Raw genomic sequence first — 19,465 nt, 5'->3', positions numbered from 1 at the left:
GGAGTCTTGGCCAGAGTTCGCCAGCAAGGGTCCTGCCTCTTACTGATAGCGCCGCGCTGGCCGAACAGGGTATGTTTCTCAGAGATAATGTCTCTCCTCGACGGCTAGCCTTGGACGATTCTGGACAGGAGGGACATTCTGTCTCAGGCTCAGGGAACAATATTTAAGCCCGAGCTGTGGAACCTTCATGTTTGGCCCCTGAAGGGTACCAAATGAGGGACACTGGGTTTTCACCTGAGGTTATCGAGACCATTTTAAGTGCTAGGGCTCCCTCTACCAGAAGAATCTACGCCAATAAATGGGGTGTCTTTGAAAGATGGTGCAGTGCACATAATGCAGATCCAGTTAACTGTCATATTGCTTCAGTTCTGGACTTTCTGCAGGGAAAAATTGTCAGCAGGCATATGCCCCGCCACTCTCAGGGTCTATGTGGCCGCCATTTCGGCATGCCACGCCTTGATGGACGGGGTGCCTTTGGGGAGACATCCTCTACTCGCACGCTTCATTCTATGTGACTGAGGCCTCCTGCTAGGACCAGGACCCCTTCATGGGACTTAGCAATAGTCCTTGAGGGTCTGGTTGAGACCCCCTTCGAACCTCTAGAGTCAGCGTCTGATAAACTTCTGACTCTTAAGATGGTTTTTCTTATGGCGATTACCTCTCTAAAGAGAATTGGGGATCTACAGGCTCTGTCTGTCTTGACAGCCTGCTTAGATTTTGCCCCAGGAATGGCTAAAGCAATTTTGCACCCTCATCCTGACTACCTGCCTAAGGTGCCTTTCTCAACCTTACATCCGGTCACTCTCGAAGCCTTCTGCTCCCCGCCATTTACAACAACAGAGCAGGAAAGACTTCACAGACTTTGTCCAGTTTGTGTCCTTCAGACTTATGTCCACTGCAATAGCCAGTGGCGTAATTCAGGGCAACTATTCGTTTGCCATGGGGGCTGCAACAGGGGGGCGGCCGCTACCAAGAAGACTATGTTGCATTGGGTGAGGGATGCTACTACCCTGGCTTCGCCAGTAGGTATCAGGGCTCATTCTAGCTGAGGGGTCGCCACCTCTAAAGCCTTGGCTAGAGGTGTCCCTCTGCAGCATGTTTGTGATACGGCAGGCTGGTCCTCTCTGCACACATTCATTCAATTTTATAGTTTGGATGTTCATGCCACTCTTATGTCTTTGAGTCGACATCACAAGCTCATGTCTGAGACCTCTCGCGCTCTACACACTACACAACAGTCCGGACATCCACAGTGTGGCGGCGTGGGTATTCTTGTTCCCAAAGCGCTAATTCAGCGCAGCATCATGAGTGTAGCTTTTTGAAAGGGAACATCTTGTGTTACTTGACTGTAACCCTTCTTCCCTGATAAAAGCGGAACGAGATGATGTGCTTCATTGCCGCACTGGGATGCCCCAGGACTGCTCTTCAGACAAAATACCTGACGATGCACCTGTGACGCATCTATTTATAGCCCTGCTACAGGTGCATCTAATGATGTCACCGGCAGAGGCTATAAATTCCGGTCAATTTTCATTGACGTGTTGCACACATATTCACAGCTGGTCACACCTAAAGTTGTTCCCAAAGCGCTAATTCAGCGCAGCATCTCGTTCCGCTTTTATCAGGGAACAAGGGTTACAGTCAAGTAACCCGAGACGTTTTCATGAGATAGAACTGTACAATTGAAAATATAAGCAACATTTTGAAGAAAATCATGAAAATGTGTAATTTGGGCCACGATGTGTTGTAAAATAACTTAATGATCTTGCCCTTTTGTGCCCTGAGAACCTTCTAGTGATCTTCTCTGATTAATTTAATGTGGAAATGTTGGTATTTTAAAAACTAATGGCATGCCTCAGGAATCAGTTGGCTACATATTCACAAATGAAGATCTTATGCAAGAATGTGAATCCAGATTGTCTGAGCCATTAGACATATTCCATGATCATTTAATGACCCATTGCTGGCAAATTGATTTAAGACAGTCGCTTATGTTACACTTGCATTTGTAATATGAGATATGAGTGTTTTTTACACTGATTTTTTGAGAATATATTGTAAATGAGAGCTGGAGCCCCAGATTTGTTGCAATGTATGATATCTAGCTGTTCCAAGAGCTTATCATGTGACAGCCAGGATGCTTTGAATGCAAGATGTTTCATAATGAGAAATAGAGACTAAAGACAGTTGCCGACACAAGTGTAGCTGCTCAAAAAAGAGAGGGAAAAAACCCAAAGCCCTATTTCTCTCTACAGAAGTCACTTCTATCAGTGCATTGTGTGATTTTGTGAAGCTATCTGAAATGGCTGATGGAACTTTGGGTTGTCTTCAACCTCTAGAAAAGCACAGGTGACCTTTCATTTGCACAGCATGACTACAGAAAACCCTTTTTATATGCGAGGATGTACCTTTACTGACAAAACTCCAATTTTCCTAATCTGTTTCTTTTGTTACAGCATTTTTTTTTTTTTCACTTAAAAGCTGATTGCAGACAGGCATTCAGACTTCAGCTTGCATCAGTCCCAGGGCTGCTAGTGTAGACCACTGACCACAGTTGCTTCGTTTTAAAGTACAAAGCTGTGGAATAGAAACAAAGGCAAGAAAGGTTAATGTATTCAATTTTCTTACACTGTCCATATTAAAGGGTGTGTTGGGGAAGTAAACTCATTTTCTGCACTCATCTCTATACCACATTTGCATTAAAACAATACACTACTAAACAGTTTCATGAAATCAGGTCCACAACAAAATATTGGAATCCAGAAGCACACAGCTCAACAATCAGTTTGTATTTGCACCATTTCGTTGTCAATTGTTTCATCACCATCCAGCACCATCAAATGTCAATGCATTTCTGCTGTGAAAAGGCAGTAACCACACATTTTGTTAAAATTGAGATGACAAAAATCAATGCACAGTTTCTGAGAAAGTATACATCTGATGTCAAATCATTTGAACTCTTTTTTCCATGAGTAAGAAACACTCCTTATTCATGAAACAGAAATTCAAAGATCTAAGAGTATAAATAAACAGAAGAAACCCTGCTTCAGCTATGTAAAGCAATAACTTGAAAGGTATCAAATCATATTTGTGTTTTAAGTCCTCCCACCAGTCGACCATGGCATTTTCACAAGCATTTTGAGGGAATTCTCTTTGGGGTTTTTTTGTCGGCAGAAATCCTGTTGCTTCAGCAGTAAATCTTCAGAACATCCTCAACAATTCTGTCTGACTCAGTCGACCAGTCTAGCATCTACAAAAACACAAGGTGTTGTTTGATCACAGCCTTTGTTTCCCTATGCGCAAAAAGACAATCATTTAAAATGTAGCAGTTACAACTGTATTAGCAATCAGTCATATACACAACATGCGCAATATAGTAAGAGCCAGTCTGTGATAACAACTGTGTACTCAGGTGTAATATCATAATTGCATAATTTAATGAACTGTGCAACAGTAGATCGACAGTCCTTGAGGCAAACTCATTCTGTGCTTACTGAAATGCAAGTGTTTTTGAGCATATGGGGAATTGGGAGCTCCAGTTCCAAAGTGAAATGTCTACAGTGAGGCGCCAAAGGCGAGTTGCAAACAAAGTTGTTTTAGTATTATGTAATACAGTAAAGAGGAATGAATATTACCCCCAAACCCCAACCCTTAACCTAATCGTCAGTGGAGTAAAAACTTAATGTTAGAGAGAAAATCGAATCGTGCTCATCTCTGATTATGTGAATGCGATTACTTCTTGGTTACAATGTGGGAGGAGAACCTGGGTCTCTGACCCTCCTGACACAATGCGCTATCAGACAGAATGGGGACTGATGTCAGGGTTCTGGGACATTCGGTAGCAGCATGTCGACTTCCCATTTGATCATGTTGGGCAGTGAACATGACTATGATGATCAGCGTGTGACATTTCAACCTTTATAAACTGAAGTTTGATCAGATTATAAGTGACATTTATCCAAGACTATAACCACATATTCAGGATTTGGGAAAACTAAACTGAACAGTTTATGATTTGACCATTGAAAAACCTGTATCAACTGACCGCTAAACTGAAATTGGGGATGGGGGAGGGTGGGACAGATCCCTCTCAAAGTCTATGGTGGTAATGACCCTGACTTTAGCTAAACATATAATTTGAATGCTGTCTTCCAGGGTGAATAGATTAGTAGAGTAGTTCTATATGGCCCACATGAGGTCTACAAAGAACCTCTAAGCTGTATGCAAAGTTTTCAATATACTCCTAGGAACTTGCAGTGCGTTTCGTGCCTGTAATTGTGTATTTTAGTTAATTGAAGACTCCAGCCAAGAGGGTCTCCAGCCAACATGACCACATGGAAAGTCAGCATGTTGTTTCCGAGAGTTCCAGTACCCTAGGATCAGTCACATTATGCCGACTCAATGAAAAGCGTCAACTCATTTCAAACATTTTTGAACTGGCACCAGATCTTCCCCTGTGGGGCGAAAGGAAGCACATACGTTTGCAGCGTTGGAGACCTGGGTTCAGATCCTCTGTTGAAATCAGGAAGTAATTGTTTTTGCATTGTCACTGACAAGTGCGAATCGGAGGTTGTATTTTTCCCTCTAGCATAACATTTTTGCTCCACAAATGGTTAGGTTTAAGTTTGGGGTTTGGGTTGGGGGATACAGTTGATCAAATATGCATTCCTCTTTACAGTATTTCAGTCTGTACAGGTGAAAACAACTCACCGTTGGCGCCCCATCCGTAGACATTACACCTGGAAAATTGAGCTCACACATACCCATACATTCAACAACACTTACTGCTTTGACCACTGGGGGCAGTGTTTGAATTGTTTATTTTGGTAAGCACAGACCGATTGTATCTAAAGAAAGGTCAGCCTACTGTTACTGATTTCACAATGAGATCAGTCTACTCCAGCACCCTCACTCACCACCACCACCACCACCACCTGTTTTCTTTTTTTCTACTCTTTTCCTTTTGACATACAGTATGGCAGTTGATTACATAAAATCATTTGATACTTGCTTGTTCAGTGACTCATATATGAACACAGCATGCACCAAAAACAGGAAGAAATTTGCCAAATACTGACCTCAAGCATACCTGGTTCTTCTCATCATAGGAGCGATGTTGCCCATTATAGTTCGGTACAGGTGTCGGAAACGCCTTCAGCTGTCATTGCAGCATAACTTAGTTTGTGTAACGGAGGAATTCCTGGCACTGTTTTGACTCCTTTACACATTTTATTAGCTCTTCTTTGTTCTCAGCTGGTAAATACAGTATACTACCATATATACATGTAGAAATCCAATGAGCGCATTTAGCCCAGCAGCCAACATTGATTTGGATGTTCGGCAAGTTCCGTCATTGGCAAAATATACGTCAATAAAGCTGTCCAATCTGGTTGTGACTTTTTCCTGATGCTTTTGTTTCGTTTCTTTAGGTTTGGTGTTAAAAATGCCAGTGTGAACGCTAAGCGAACCAGGAATAAATGTATCATTTTCTTTTTTGTCTGGACCAAGAGGACGAAGAGAACCGAATTACAAGTGTGAACACACCCTAAATCATACCAAAGCTGACATCAGAGGCCTGTCATCTCAGTAAGCAGCACATGGCACAGCTGGCAGCATCAATGAGAAAAAGGATGTGAATTACTTGATAACTTATTGCTGAAAGCCACATTGGAGTGGTTCCATTAATTCATATTTCGCCTCCTCACTTAGTACTCTGCTATGGTTAAATAGCACTTCAGCATGTTAATGGCTGGCAGTATCTCACCTTGTAATCTAGTGTAAGAGCCAATGTGCCACATGTCTTCACTTGTCAATCTGAGTGTAAACTGCCCCTACAAGAACATAAGCACAATGAACAATTGTATTCAATAAAAATTCTGGCCAGTGAATTACTTTGGAATGAGGCTCGAGTTGTGATTGTGAAAGGCTCTCTTTCTATTGAATCAGAGAGAGCTTTATTTGCCAAATGTGCTCACAAAAATAAGGAATTCATTTTAGTTTATAGAAGCGTATAGTATATATAATATATATACACGAGAAGATATGTTAAAGGAATACAAATCTAGACAGAGTAAATGGTAACACATGTATAGAATTGTGTGAATTGAGTCTGATATACTAAATTATTGGATCGGTTATAATGCAGAAAAAATTCCTTTCCCATCAGTGAGGTTAAACTATTCAATCTTTCCAAAGTAAGGGGAGTGTACCATTCCTTAATATTGCTTTGAGCATTGTCAACAGTGGCGCTCAAGTAATAACTCTTCCTTATGTTTTCAACAGACTGCTAAGGGTGGGTTGAACCAATAAGTATAAAGTCGAAAATTAAACTGACTTTAGAGGTAATCCAGGAATTGTTGATTTAGGTTTGAATTTGTGTTACACCATTTAATTTTAAACATAGCTTAACAAGAAAAAAAAAAAGAAAAAAGAAAACAACAACTAAATAACAACTAAATAACCTGTAATTTAAATTTTACCAGCGATTAATTTTGATTATAAAATGGATTGTTCCGACTCTACATTCTGATTGGATGAACTGGGTTCAAAGCTGTTGTAAAATGACTATAAAACACTCACCTGCCATAACACATTCTGTATTTTGAGGGGGTAAGTTTTTGTATTTTGTATTTTGCCTAGCAAACACACACTGCCTGCAGTTGGAAAATGAACTGCATTAACTGGTAGACTAAATGTTTATTATTGTATTATTATTACATTAAACTGCTTATTAAAAATTGGCATCTTTCATCATCTTTCTAAGAACAGCCCATAACCTGTGGTAAAATCACAATAATGCACAGCCCCTCGTGGCTTATTGCTTTATTGTCTGTCATAATAAATTATTTCAATTCCTTTTTGGAAAATACAAATTGTAGCTCCCATTTTTATTTAATTGTTTTACAGATTTTTTGTTTATTATCCTTGTCCATCAAATAAGATTCAAATAAGTTTGGTGTAATGAATTAATAATACCTTGATTGACCTATTGGCATTAGTGAATATAGGTAAAGATGAACAGCTAATAAAGTGTGACATTTAAAGGAATAGTTCACCCAATAATAAAAAATACTGTCATCATTTCAAACCCATTTGACTTTCTTCTTCAAAGCAGGAATTTTAAAGAAGGTTCTGTTTATTTATTTTGAAGTTTAAAAAATGTTTTATAAAAGCAGTCTATGTGACTCGTGTGTTATATTTCAAGTCTCATGAAGGTCTAAGACAGTTTCTGGTGTGATTTAAGTTATGGAACAACATGATATTGTGTAAATGATGACATAATTTTCATTTTTGGGTGAACTATCCCTTTAATCTTAATCATCTATCATTAGGTCTGTATTCTTCCATTACTAAAAATGATCATTAATTTCAGCCTAAACTAGTATGGGATGACATTGACAATGTAGCCACTCAAAAAATATTTTAAAAACAATTTCAATTAAAAATGACCAGAAAGTGTCCTTGTTTTTACCCTATATAAAGAGAGAGTATGGGTAGAGGTGAGCCCGTGTGGTGAGCCTGTCTGTGAGACTCTGATGAGTACTGTCCTCCTTCCATACTCCTCATCACACAGATGCTTTGTGTCATCGGCTCTCAGCAGTGGCCAATCTGCCTGTAATTACTTCCCTCCGCTGCAGGGCAATTCTTCCTGCCTCATCGTGGCATTAACTGATTAGGAATCTGAGTTTGATCGGTGGAGTTAATTGAAAAGAAATGATCAGACATCTTTATAGAGAACAACAAGATTACACCAGGGGCTTCGCTCTAAAAGATGCCAAACAGAGACATATCCATTATATGGCTCATAGTTAAAGCCTCAATAAGACACAGACGTTCCTTTAATTCATTCTCGAAATGCCTGGCTGTTTGCGAACATTATAAATGACTCCACTTGATCCCGCCAGAGTGGCTATATTACAATAAAACTATTCTGTGAATGAGCTATTCTCCTCGATGTTTTATGCATATAGAGCAAGACCACAATGCTGAAATAATTCACTCCAAAAGCATCTACATCTCCAAGATTGATTTAATCGGTTAGACGCTCATGGACAGCAAATCACATTGTCGTTCTTTAATCTATATCTTTCTGCCTAGCTTTATCTGATAATATGTCATTGTAGTAGTTCTATGTAATGGTGTGCCTCATACAACATCCCCTCTGCATTTTATTCTCATTTCTTAAGATATAGCATTACACTTAATGGAAGGAAATGACACTGTGGAACAGTGTATAGATGTGAATAGAAAGACAAATTTAGAATTTTCCAAGTAAATGCATACAGCATTGTAGATAGAAACTACATAGACAATGAAAGCATGATATTTTAATTTTAATAAAAGCATTTAGGTTGAATATTAATATTTTCATATAAACCATTCAAATGTAGTGGTGATGAATGGGGACACGCACTGGCAAAAAGAAAAGAAAAATATAAAAATAACATTTAGGTTATCATTTTAAAATGTCTTTTGCAATATACTGTACATTCAAGAGAATCTATCAAACAATGAGTGTTTCATGCAATTTAACGTTTGATTTCAGTCGGACTAAAGCAATAATTAGGCTTTTTAAAATGTCATATTAACGCGTTAGTCCAAATGAAATCGTACTGCTCTGGTTTTTGCGAAATCTAAGTAACATACCTAAACAATGTGATTGTAGATCGGTTCCATCCTGCATGTATACACAAGCATTGGACCTCAATAGGCCTCAGTGTTCAGCATATGAGAAATTAAGGCGCAGCATGAAATTTATGACATCCGGAAGTTGAACACAACACAAATCAGAGAAGATTAACAGCAACAACACTGGGTGCATTTCATTCAGAAGTAATCATCCCTACACCCTATTTCTTTCGATGACTTTACCATCCACTGTGAGAGCTTTGAAGGGTTGAAAAAATATAATAAAGTTTATTCTGAACTGGCATTTTAGTTCATTTTTATTGGAAATTCAGTTTGAAGCGATCTTACAGCATTGCTATTATGATTGTTCTCCCTTCAAAATGCCCTTCGGAGACTGATTTATCTTCTTTGGAACACAGTGACACATCTTAAAAATGTATTTTTCTTCAGTTCCTTGATCTCCTTTTCATACTCAGTAATCCTTAAAGTTTCCTCCATTTGTTTGAGAACTGTTGGATTATCTGTAGTACTGTGCTCAAGTAGCTGTGCTTTCTCTTGTATACTTTGTTGAAGTTTGTTATCTCCTTAATTTAGAAACTGAATGGTTATTGCCATAAATGCAATGAACATTTGTTGAGGATACCATTAAACTGTATAATGAATGATGCATTGTCCTCACCCTAGAAAATCCGTAAACCTCTGGGGGTAAGTTGTTTCCTTATATAATCTGAAAGAGTGATGGCCTGCCATTTATTTCTCATACATTTTTGTTGTAATAAATGTAATTTTTCCAAGTTAGTTCCTGTTTGACAGCACGATCAAATAGAGTAGTGTCCCTTAATATGTAATTAGGATTAAAACCACAGAAGACTGAGGCTCCTTGGACATCATCAGAAGATCCGATATGAGCAATGTTGGTCAAATCGGATTCCCCCATGGTGAGAGTGTTCCAGATATTGGTACATACAAGTAAACGTTGTAGTGTTATTCTGGTGGAACTTTACAAAACCAACCAGGTGCTTGAAAAAAGAAAGAAGAGTAAAATTTAAAAGCAAATCCAGCAGCACTTGTGGAGTGGAGAATAGAGTGTGGTTCACACTCTAAACCACAAAGACATCAACATAACAGTTTTCCTTTTTGGATCCAAACCAGTTTCCAATCTTAGGACCTCCAGTGAACAAACGTCCAACCAATCAAACCTCAAGACAAAATCTACATGTAGGGGCAAAAGGAGGAGGCCTACCCCATTGACAGTGGACGAGATCATAACATCACCCAAGAGGTCACTATTGATCAACCTAAGCAAACGTGAATTAACCTCCTCCCAAATATCTGTACTTAGGCCTATATTTCATCCCCACTATTTCTGTAAGCAATTTTGTTTTGTAACTTTATTTAGATCTACAAAGATTTTTTAGAGATTTAAGAAGATTTTATTTATGAACACTATTTGTAACCCAGACTATACCCCCAAGAGCACTTTTCAAATCAAGAGCACATTTATCCCTCCGAAGAATAGGAATCACATAATAGAAACATTTATTTTAATTAAAATTTGAAACTCACTTGAAAAATGGGAAGCTTTTCAACAGAAATATCCCCAGAGCACAAATAGCACTTTTGGAACTTGAAATAAATAAGTTGATTGTTAGTAAACCTGCTGACAAGCGTGGTGCCATTGTTGTAATGGATAAGATGGACCATGAATCTGAAGTACACAGACAACTTAAAAACTCAAGTATCTATAAGAGATTAGAGGATAAGCTACGATTACACTTTGAAGATGGTATTCTCAAAGGCGATATTTCCCCTAAAGTATAAACCTTTTTACTCAATGAACATCCATTGAAGGCTTTCTTATATATACTTCCAAAAATCCACAAAAATATTGAGAATCCCCCAGGTAGACCCATCGTCTCTGGGATGGGTATTCTCACACACAAAATCTCGAGTTTTGTGGACCATCATCTTAAAACATTTGTCCCCAATTTAAATATTTTATTAAAGACAGCACTGAGTTTTTACTTTTTCTAAAAGATCCTCCACAAACTGATGCTGACACAGTCGTGTGCAGCTTTGATATAGAATCTCTTTACACTAACATCGACCAGAGCAAAGGACTTGAGGCATTAGAAAAAAAATTCAATTTGAGGATGACGACAACACAATATCAAATGCCTTTTTAACCAATTTGGCTTCTTTTGTTTTAAAACAGAACTTTTTCTTCTTCAATGATACCCCATATTTACAGATTTCAGGAACTGCAATGGGAACAAAAATGGCACCTAGTTTTGCATGCCTGTTTGTGGGCCTGTTGGAAGAAACTGTATTATACAAACCACAAAAAATACATAATATCATGGAAAAGATATATTGCTGATGTATTTGTTCTCTGGAAGGCCCAGTTGTTTCCACTCTTCATGATTTCTTGCACTTTTTAAACACTAACGTTTGTGGACTTAACTTCTCTTTAACCTAAAGCATTGAAGAAATTTGTTTCTTTGACATAAACGTCAAGAAAAATGGATCAAGTCTTTCTTCATCCCTTAAATCAATGGATATAAACACTCTTCTACATGGCCAAAGCTTTCACCCTGCCCCCTTAAAAAGGAGCCTGCCAATAAGCCAACTTTCAAGGTTGAAACGTATTTGTGAAAACAGTGAGGATTATGAAGTAAGGAAACAACAAATGATTACAAAATTCAGAGAGAGAAACTGTATAGGAGAATGGCTTTTCAATGCAGAAAAGAGAGTGCATGCTAAAAGTCATGAAGATTGTCTGTACCCAAACAGAAATTCCTCATCAAAACCTGCCCTTATATACTGTACCACTTATGTCCCTAAAACCACTGACATCAGCAAGGTAGTCAACAAATATTGGCATTTATTACAAAGTGATCCAGTTATAAAATATACATTTAAAGATCCAACTCTTATCACCTACAAAAGAGCAGGAAACATTTTGGAGTAAGTAGTTAGAGCTATTCTCCCAATGGAACCTGTAATTAATACCCATACATGATCAGTTCCTCTTGTATACATTCATCCAGTATACAAAGATAATATTCATAAAAAAAGTTTTATCACATGCAAAACAATAAATGTTATATACATAATTCAATGCCCTTGTGAAAAAGTTTACATTGTGGAAACGTCTCGCAGCCTAAAAGACAATCCTGTGGCAAGACACTTTAAAGAACATAACCGTCCCATGTCCTCCTTTTTGTTCTTTGGTACTGAACATATAAAATCCCCAGCAAGAGGAGGAAACATTCATCAGCTCCATTAAAATAGAGAGGCTTTTAGTGTTTTGTATTTAAAGAGTCTGTTCCCGGAAGGGATGAATGAAGAATTGGTTTTAATATAATTCTTATGAATTTTTCAACGAGTTTAGATTCCTAATTTTATCAACTCTTTGTTTATAATTATTTTATGCATATTACAATTGTTCAGGTATTTTTCAAAATGTTTGGTTTTGTTTTTATGGATTTTTATAAGATGAGAAACATTTTTACAATTCACAAGAAGACAAGAATATACTATTGGTTGAAAGTTAATCACGTTTTCTTCTCACTGTGATATAAATGGATTTCATTCTAGCCCATTGATTGGTTATTTTTTCAATTGTTTGTATTTGAAAAATCCTTTTATCCACCTGTATTGTTTTAGCCCTGATGAAGGCCTAGATGCCTAAACGCATCTGCAAAATAAAGTTGAATTATTCTCCACTCCACAAGTGCTGCTGGATTTGGTTTTCAATTTTACTCTTCTTTATGTTTCCAAGTACCTTGTTGGTTGTGTGAAGTTGCGCCATAATAACGCTACAACATCTTAAAATACAATAAAAGCAGGTAACAGATGCATAATATGGCCAAGGTTAGCATGCTAGCATTAGCATTAGCATTAGCAGTGGCGAATTCTCAGGGCCAGCAAAGCCTTCTCTGCTAGCCTAACATGCCAAATAAATTAATAATTTTTCATAATTTCATACTCAATCACCTTTTTGCATATGTTTTTTTATTTGCGTTCAACTCTTAATTAATATACAAACAAACTGAGAAAAACGAAATGTTTATCCAGTCAAAATGTATTCCTTGATGCTTACAAGCAAAGTGTGACAACTGTTTCACAGATTGCTTTCATGAAACCCAAATCAGAAGCAGTGCGTGTGTTTGAGCTCCACCCCTTCAGGCCTTCAGAATTTCCACAAAACCCCTCAACAGTGCAAATGAATGGGCATCTAAAGTCAGATTGCCAGAATCATCAGCAAATCAGATGGATTTATTTGTTCTTGGTGGGTCTGATCATTAGGATATGTCCCGGTCGAGGCCTTCTAGCTGGCCTTGAGTTACGCAATCATGCTTTAAGTAATGTACGTAATTCAATGAGCGAAAAGGGTAAGATCAAGCTGTCTGAGGAGCCGGCTGTCATCACTGCTGGTATTGCTGTTGAGAAAGAGATCCTTATAGATTTAAAAACACGAGATGTTTGATTTTTTTAATTTATTAAACAGGAAAGGAGGACTGATTTTCACTTCAAGTAAATTGGTAAGTGCTTTTTGCATTATTATAACAACATCAGGAGTTTTCTAATTGTAAGTTAGGCTGCTGGAACATTTAGTGTTGTTTCAAGTTTGAAAAGTGCTGCGTTCCATTCAACTGGGAAAGTCGGATTTTACAACTTCCTACAAGGAAAAGTGCAATGGATGCATCTTAAAGGGTAACTAAACCCTAAACCAACTTTTTTTAGTTACTGATCTGTAAGAATGGGGCTTTATTAGTACTGGTCAGTGATTCAAGTAATTTTTTTGACATTTGTGTATAAAGTGTTTTAATTCTACAATAGATGGTGTAAAAACGTCTGAGTGCTGCCCTCTTCAGGTTGAACGGTGGCTACTGTAGTTGAATTTTCCTATTGGCTGTTTGCGGTACTTCGTGACGTAAGCGGTGACAGCTGACGTAAGCAGGTTCCAGCTCACCACGCCCTTGGTACGAGCTACCACGCCCATGGCAGTATAAAAACCATCTTGTTTCGTCAAAACCACTGTAGCGAGTCAGGAGTTGGAATTGCGAGTACTGAAAACGATCAGGATAGAGTATTTTAGCATGTATTTAGCATAGCATTTATATAGTTATTTAGATTATTTCGTGTAGCCTAGGTAGTTAATTAGCATATTTGTTAGTGTAGTATTGTTAGAAGCATAGTTAGTTAGTAGCATAGTATTGCGTCAGTTAGGATAGCTTCAAGTTAGCGTAGATTATCTGTATTTAGAACAGTGGTCAGGATGGTACGTAGGTGTAGTGTTGCTGGTTGCAACAGCACTGCTGGACTGTATAGCTTTCCAGCAGACTTGGAAATTAGGCGCCAGTGGTTGCATGTCCTTGGGCTGGAAGACCGTGAGTTCCCACCTAGAGCTGTAGGAGTGTGCAAACTGCATTTTACGCAGGATTGCTTCACCAACGCAGTGGAGGTGGAAATGGGCTTCTCCAAACAGCTCGCGCTGAAAAGCGACGCAGTGCCAAACGCTGCTCCTCCTGCATGGACTCTACCACCGCAGCGGCGTCTTGAGGTGAGTGATCATATATATTTGAATCACAATTTATGGTTAGGCTAAAGTTAATCTTCTGGGTCGACAAACGCATTTTGCTGGATTTTTTCACATAGCGGCAAAATATGAATATGCCTACAGAGCGCGCACTATTGACAACTCGATAAAACTCATCAGATTCATGTACATGTCGTCTTGCGACCGTGTGAGGAATAATAATAACATAATAGTAATACAATTCACCCTCCTCCACTTCAGGTGAAGGTGGGGGAGAAAAGTCCTCGACTTCAAAAGACCGCTCCGTGGCAAAGCTACTTGCGTCACTCCAGTCACTCTCCATTTTAGAGTCTGACAGCAGCTGTCAACTAATCCGTCACTACGGGTCTCAGGTGCACGCCCCCGCTCAGCCCCGCCCTCGTTTCGTCCCCTCTATCCCCGCTGGGGTCTGCCCACTTTTCAAGCATTTTTCAAATATTGCTAGTGGGTGGAGTCAGACTCTGAGCAGGGGTTTAGTTACCCTTTAAAGTCAGAAATGCAACTTGTAGGCTCAGGCAGAAATTCTCATCAACGATTTCGCCGAGATGAAGAGACATGATGTCACACAAACATGTCCACACTCAGGGAGATATAGGCTACAAAGTGATAAACATTCACATTAAGTAATATCGATAAATGAGTTTGTGTTCACATTACATGATATTAAAGCTGGTTTATCAAACACCTGCAGAAACAGGTGTAAAAAAACTTTATAATCTCTTTTGATAATCGTACACCTGAAGCACAACTGCTAGTGCTGCAGCATTGTTTATCAGTTGGGTTGCTAGGAGACATCTCTAATGAGAGTCAAACCCCTGCTAAGCTAATGGGAGCGTTGCATTTCTGAATATCGGGGAATGGATTCATTATGATTTGTTCGAGAGACATTCATTTCACAAACAATCATGCTGTAGTTAAAACTAGGCTTGCTTGAGCATTAAGTGTCGTTTCACGTTCTGGTTTTCGTGCATGAACGTGTTTTTAAAATGTCAGTTGATATTATTAGTTAGCTGCGATATAATGTATGATGCCCAAAGGCATAGGGTGTCTTATTCATTGCGAAAATGTGTTTTCTTAATGGCATGAATCACACTCATGGCCAAGACTGTAAATGCATGGCCTGCCACTGAGCATTAGCAGGTTGTATATTATAAATTATACATTGTCTACTGCAAATATCTTATTTTAAATGATCATTGAGTTGTTAAAACAGCTTCTTTTACAGATCTCGTGTGGATTTAATTCATAGAATGAGCCAGAAAGCATAATTTATATTGAATATGCAGCCTGAAGCAAATAACAGGTACAAATGTATAATTGTTTATGTGTACAGACAACAAATACCAGCGATTGCAAGGAAAATTTAGACAAGCCATATTTTTTTATTATCTTCTATTTATTTACAACTTCCCTTCTCAGTGTAAAGCATAATAGTAACATTTAGACTGAGTTTTTAAGGATGAAAGTAAAAAAAAGCAGAGCTTAAAGTTAGAACAATACTGTCGTCTTCTGCCTTCGGACATCACCATAAACACAATGGATAATGTACATCCGACCTGCACCAAAATCAACACGTAAAGGTTTCCATGTTTATGTGTCTGTTGTGTGCGTCTCACTGTTGACAAGCTAGTTCACGGACACATTCTACACTGTCATTATTTACTCACCCTCATGTTGTTCTAAACCTGAATGACTTTCTTTCCTATGTGAAACACAAAAGGAGATTTTATAGAGAATGTTAGCCTCAGTCATCTTTCACTTTCATTGCATCTTTTGTCCATGCAATGCTAGAGAATAGTGACCGAAACGGTTAGTCCCTTACTTTTTTGTGTTCCACAGAAGAAAGAAAGTCATAAGGGTCTGGAACGCCATGAGGGTGAGTAAATAATGACATAGTTTTCATTTTTGGGCAACTATCACTTTAACAAATCATGTCAAAATGATGCTTTAAACATCACAGTTTTTAATGATAAAAAATTGTTAGCAACCATCAACACCCACTGTGAGCCTACAGATTAACAAATGCTTTGTAAAATGCAGGGTAAATAGACTCAACAAGAAAAAGCATAATCTGACATAATAAAAGGAAGAGTTCCCTCCTTCTTAATCACAGAAAACACTTACCTTACAGATGTCACAGCTAATCAATTTTAGATTATATCCTCTATAGCCTGTATGATTAACAAACTGCACTGCTGTTTTGTGTTTGTGTGCTGAAGAACCTTTGCGAAAATGATTAATAGTAATCTACATATTACAGCGGCAGAGTGCGTCATTATAATGCGTTACAGTCAAAATGCAAATTGGCTGAAAACATGTTTGCATCTAAGAATGTTAATTTAGTAATCACTAGCGTGACAACACTTTCTAAAACAACGTTCAGAGACCTCCAGATACACAAGCCAAGTAGGCAGAACAGATTAAAAAACTCTTATGTGAAAAAAGCGGTCCTGAAAGGAATCCAATGACAGGAAACATGCCTCTATCTTTTAAATGTAATTACATTTTGTAGTTACTGAATATTTTAGTCAACTTTGTAATAGCCTGAATAAATCACTTTTGAAGAATGTGGCCTCTATAGACCTTATTCTTAGTGGTGCCATTCTTGAGTATAGTAGCCCTCCCCAGGTGCCACCCCAGATTCTAAACTATGATTGGTAATTTCTCAAGTCGGAGGCGAGCCTTCAATAAAACCTTCAAGTAGAACCTCATTGGTTTAAAAAAGGGAAGCAGTGTCGAGATATGTCTCAGGGGAAACACTGTGTATAGTCATCCAAAATGAATATTGTCTTGAATATTCACTGTGGATCGTGCTGCATGTCACAGTGAGACCGCGACACTGAAGTGCACCCATGAAGCGGGCTTGACGAAATCAGGTGAGGGAGCATTTCCTATAAACAATGGCTCCGTTCACTGCAAACACCGTACAACATGAGAACAAGCACAATGATCATCCGTCCCGTCACCACTCCTTTTAGTGAACAGGCCAGTACTCTCTTCTATCACTTTTCTGCCCTGTCAAGTAGACAAATGTAATTCTGTAATCTTCTACATATCACCATCTTATTCTGGCCAAGAACTGTTCATTCAGATACACAATTTTTGACTGACATGTACTGTAAAACCAAACACAATTTCTTGCGTGATGTTTTGGGGTGGGTATAACATGGGTGTGCATCATAAGTAGTTAGTCAAACATGCAGGGATATCTCATTTACTCGCAACTATTTGCCTCAAACCAAGTTTTTAAATATCTTTTAAAAATACGATACCATGAATCTTGTAAAATTTTACAGGTTCTTTGTCATTAGTATGTTTTGGAGTTATTTAATTTTAATTTGAAAAATTAGCAGAAATTTGATTCATCATATAGCCTATATATATTTTATTTAATTATAGCATTCAGTGTTAATTAATCTAGCCTACATCTCTTAAGAAAAGAAGCTAAATTGTTATTATTATTATTGTTATTAACATTATTATTATTCTTGGTGATCAGGAAAACTTTTAATGTCAAATTAAGTCGTTTTTTTTAAGCAACGTTTAATTAAATAATCGAATTACTTTGGTAGTCCCAAAATTTGGCTATATTAAGTACACAAAACTGAAGTCTGTCCACAATTTTTATGTGTCGACCTATTTTAGATTAAGTTTTATCTTCAATATCTTTTTTATTTTCTCAAAATAAAACAATTGTATGCTTCATAGTGTTCCGTTCTGCCTTGGTAGCTTTATCTCTCCAAAACGGCACAGAAATACAGTGTTCAATGCAATGTGATGCACTGTTCTTAAGAAATAGTAACCATGCAGTGTTTTAAGAGACACTACATACATAAAAAATATACTAAAAATTAAAAAATGTACTTGCTACTTGGAGTATTCTGTATTTTATAGTATTAAAATGTTATAACAATTAATCAATTAACTAAATAACATTCAACTACTGAAATCCCTGAAAATTTACATATATTATTATTATTAAAATTGCTAAACACACATTATATTAGGTGTCTTTAACTACTTTGTACTAAAGCGTTTAATACAATGTACTTATATGTTGTTGCATTGCGCTTAGATTTAAAATACCTGCTTTTAATGATATCTATAGTTACACTGTTAACCCTTACCCTAAACCATATTTGCTACCCCTACTATTAATCCTATGCATACCTCAACCTCAGAAGCAGCAAATGTCATTTTTTAAAGAATTTTTTAGAACAATGTGTTGTAACACAATAAATACATTGCATTTGACATGTTTTAATGTTAGTACATAGTAGTTAGACACCTAATATAAAATGTGACCAATTATTATTGAGTAATATGTTGAAGAATGTATCTGTTCCCCACATGAACCATCCCAGTCAAAAAAGCCTGGTCATGCCACTGCTTATTTCACTAAATATGAATATCACATCTCAATTCTCTCTCTTGTGCCTTTTCTTTCTTGCGTCAGTATGCTTCACTACCTCCCTCATTAATGTTCAATGCACCCTCCCTCACTGTTGTATTTGCTCAGTATTAAAGCACTGTGCAGGTTGGCCGATTCTTTGTTAGTCATCTCATAGGAAAAAGGGTATGTAGATGATCTTACACAACCATCTCTTCTCATTTAGGCACGAGGCCTCTGTGCCTAGACTGCAGCTGATGTGCTCCCCATTGCACCCCAGTGGGAGATGACAGGTTGTCAGGTTGTCAGGTTGGTCCTATGCTCAGTTGTGCAGTGGCTTTGTGCCTTGTAGCTGTGTCTAAACGAGCGCATTCAAAAACCACAGCACCCCTAAATATTAGGGAATATGTTACATTATGTTATGTATTATTTTAGAGTGCAAATCTATGGGTGAGGAAATGCCAGAGATGCAGGAAGCCCACAACCATTAAACAGAGCGAATAAAGATATCACATGTTTTTTTTTGTTGTAGACTAGTCATTGCATATCATTCAGTTATTCATGACCATTCTCAAATGAGAAAAAAATGAGAGGCTCCTACACTGTCAAAAAAGTTGTAACCTGCAATTTTTTAACTTAGGAGATATTTCTAAACAGTTCATAAAGCTTTAACTAATGATAGCATATACAACTTTTAATTGTAAAAATGTATCTGTACAGGTTGAAACTAATATGACCCATATTGGAGTGTATTTTAGGAGCATTTAGGCATTGTGACCACAGACTACCATTTATCAAGCATAACTTACAGCTGAATACAATAATGCGACTTTATTATTGCATTTAGTTCCTAATTATTCTAT

This window comes from Xyrauchen texanus, chromosome 2, assembly GCF_025860055.1.
Source record: "Xyrauchen texanus isolate HMW12.3.18 chromosome 2, RBS_HiC_50CHRs, whole genome shotgun sequence".
Taxonomy (NCBI): domain Eukaryota; kingdom Metazoa; phylum Chordata; class Actinopteri; order Cypriniformes; family Catostomidae; genus Xyrauchen; species Xyrauchen texanus.
Note: the sequence above shows the minus strand (reverse complement) of the source record.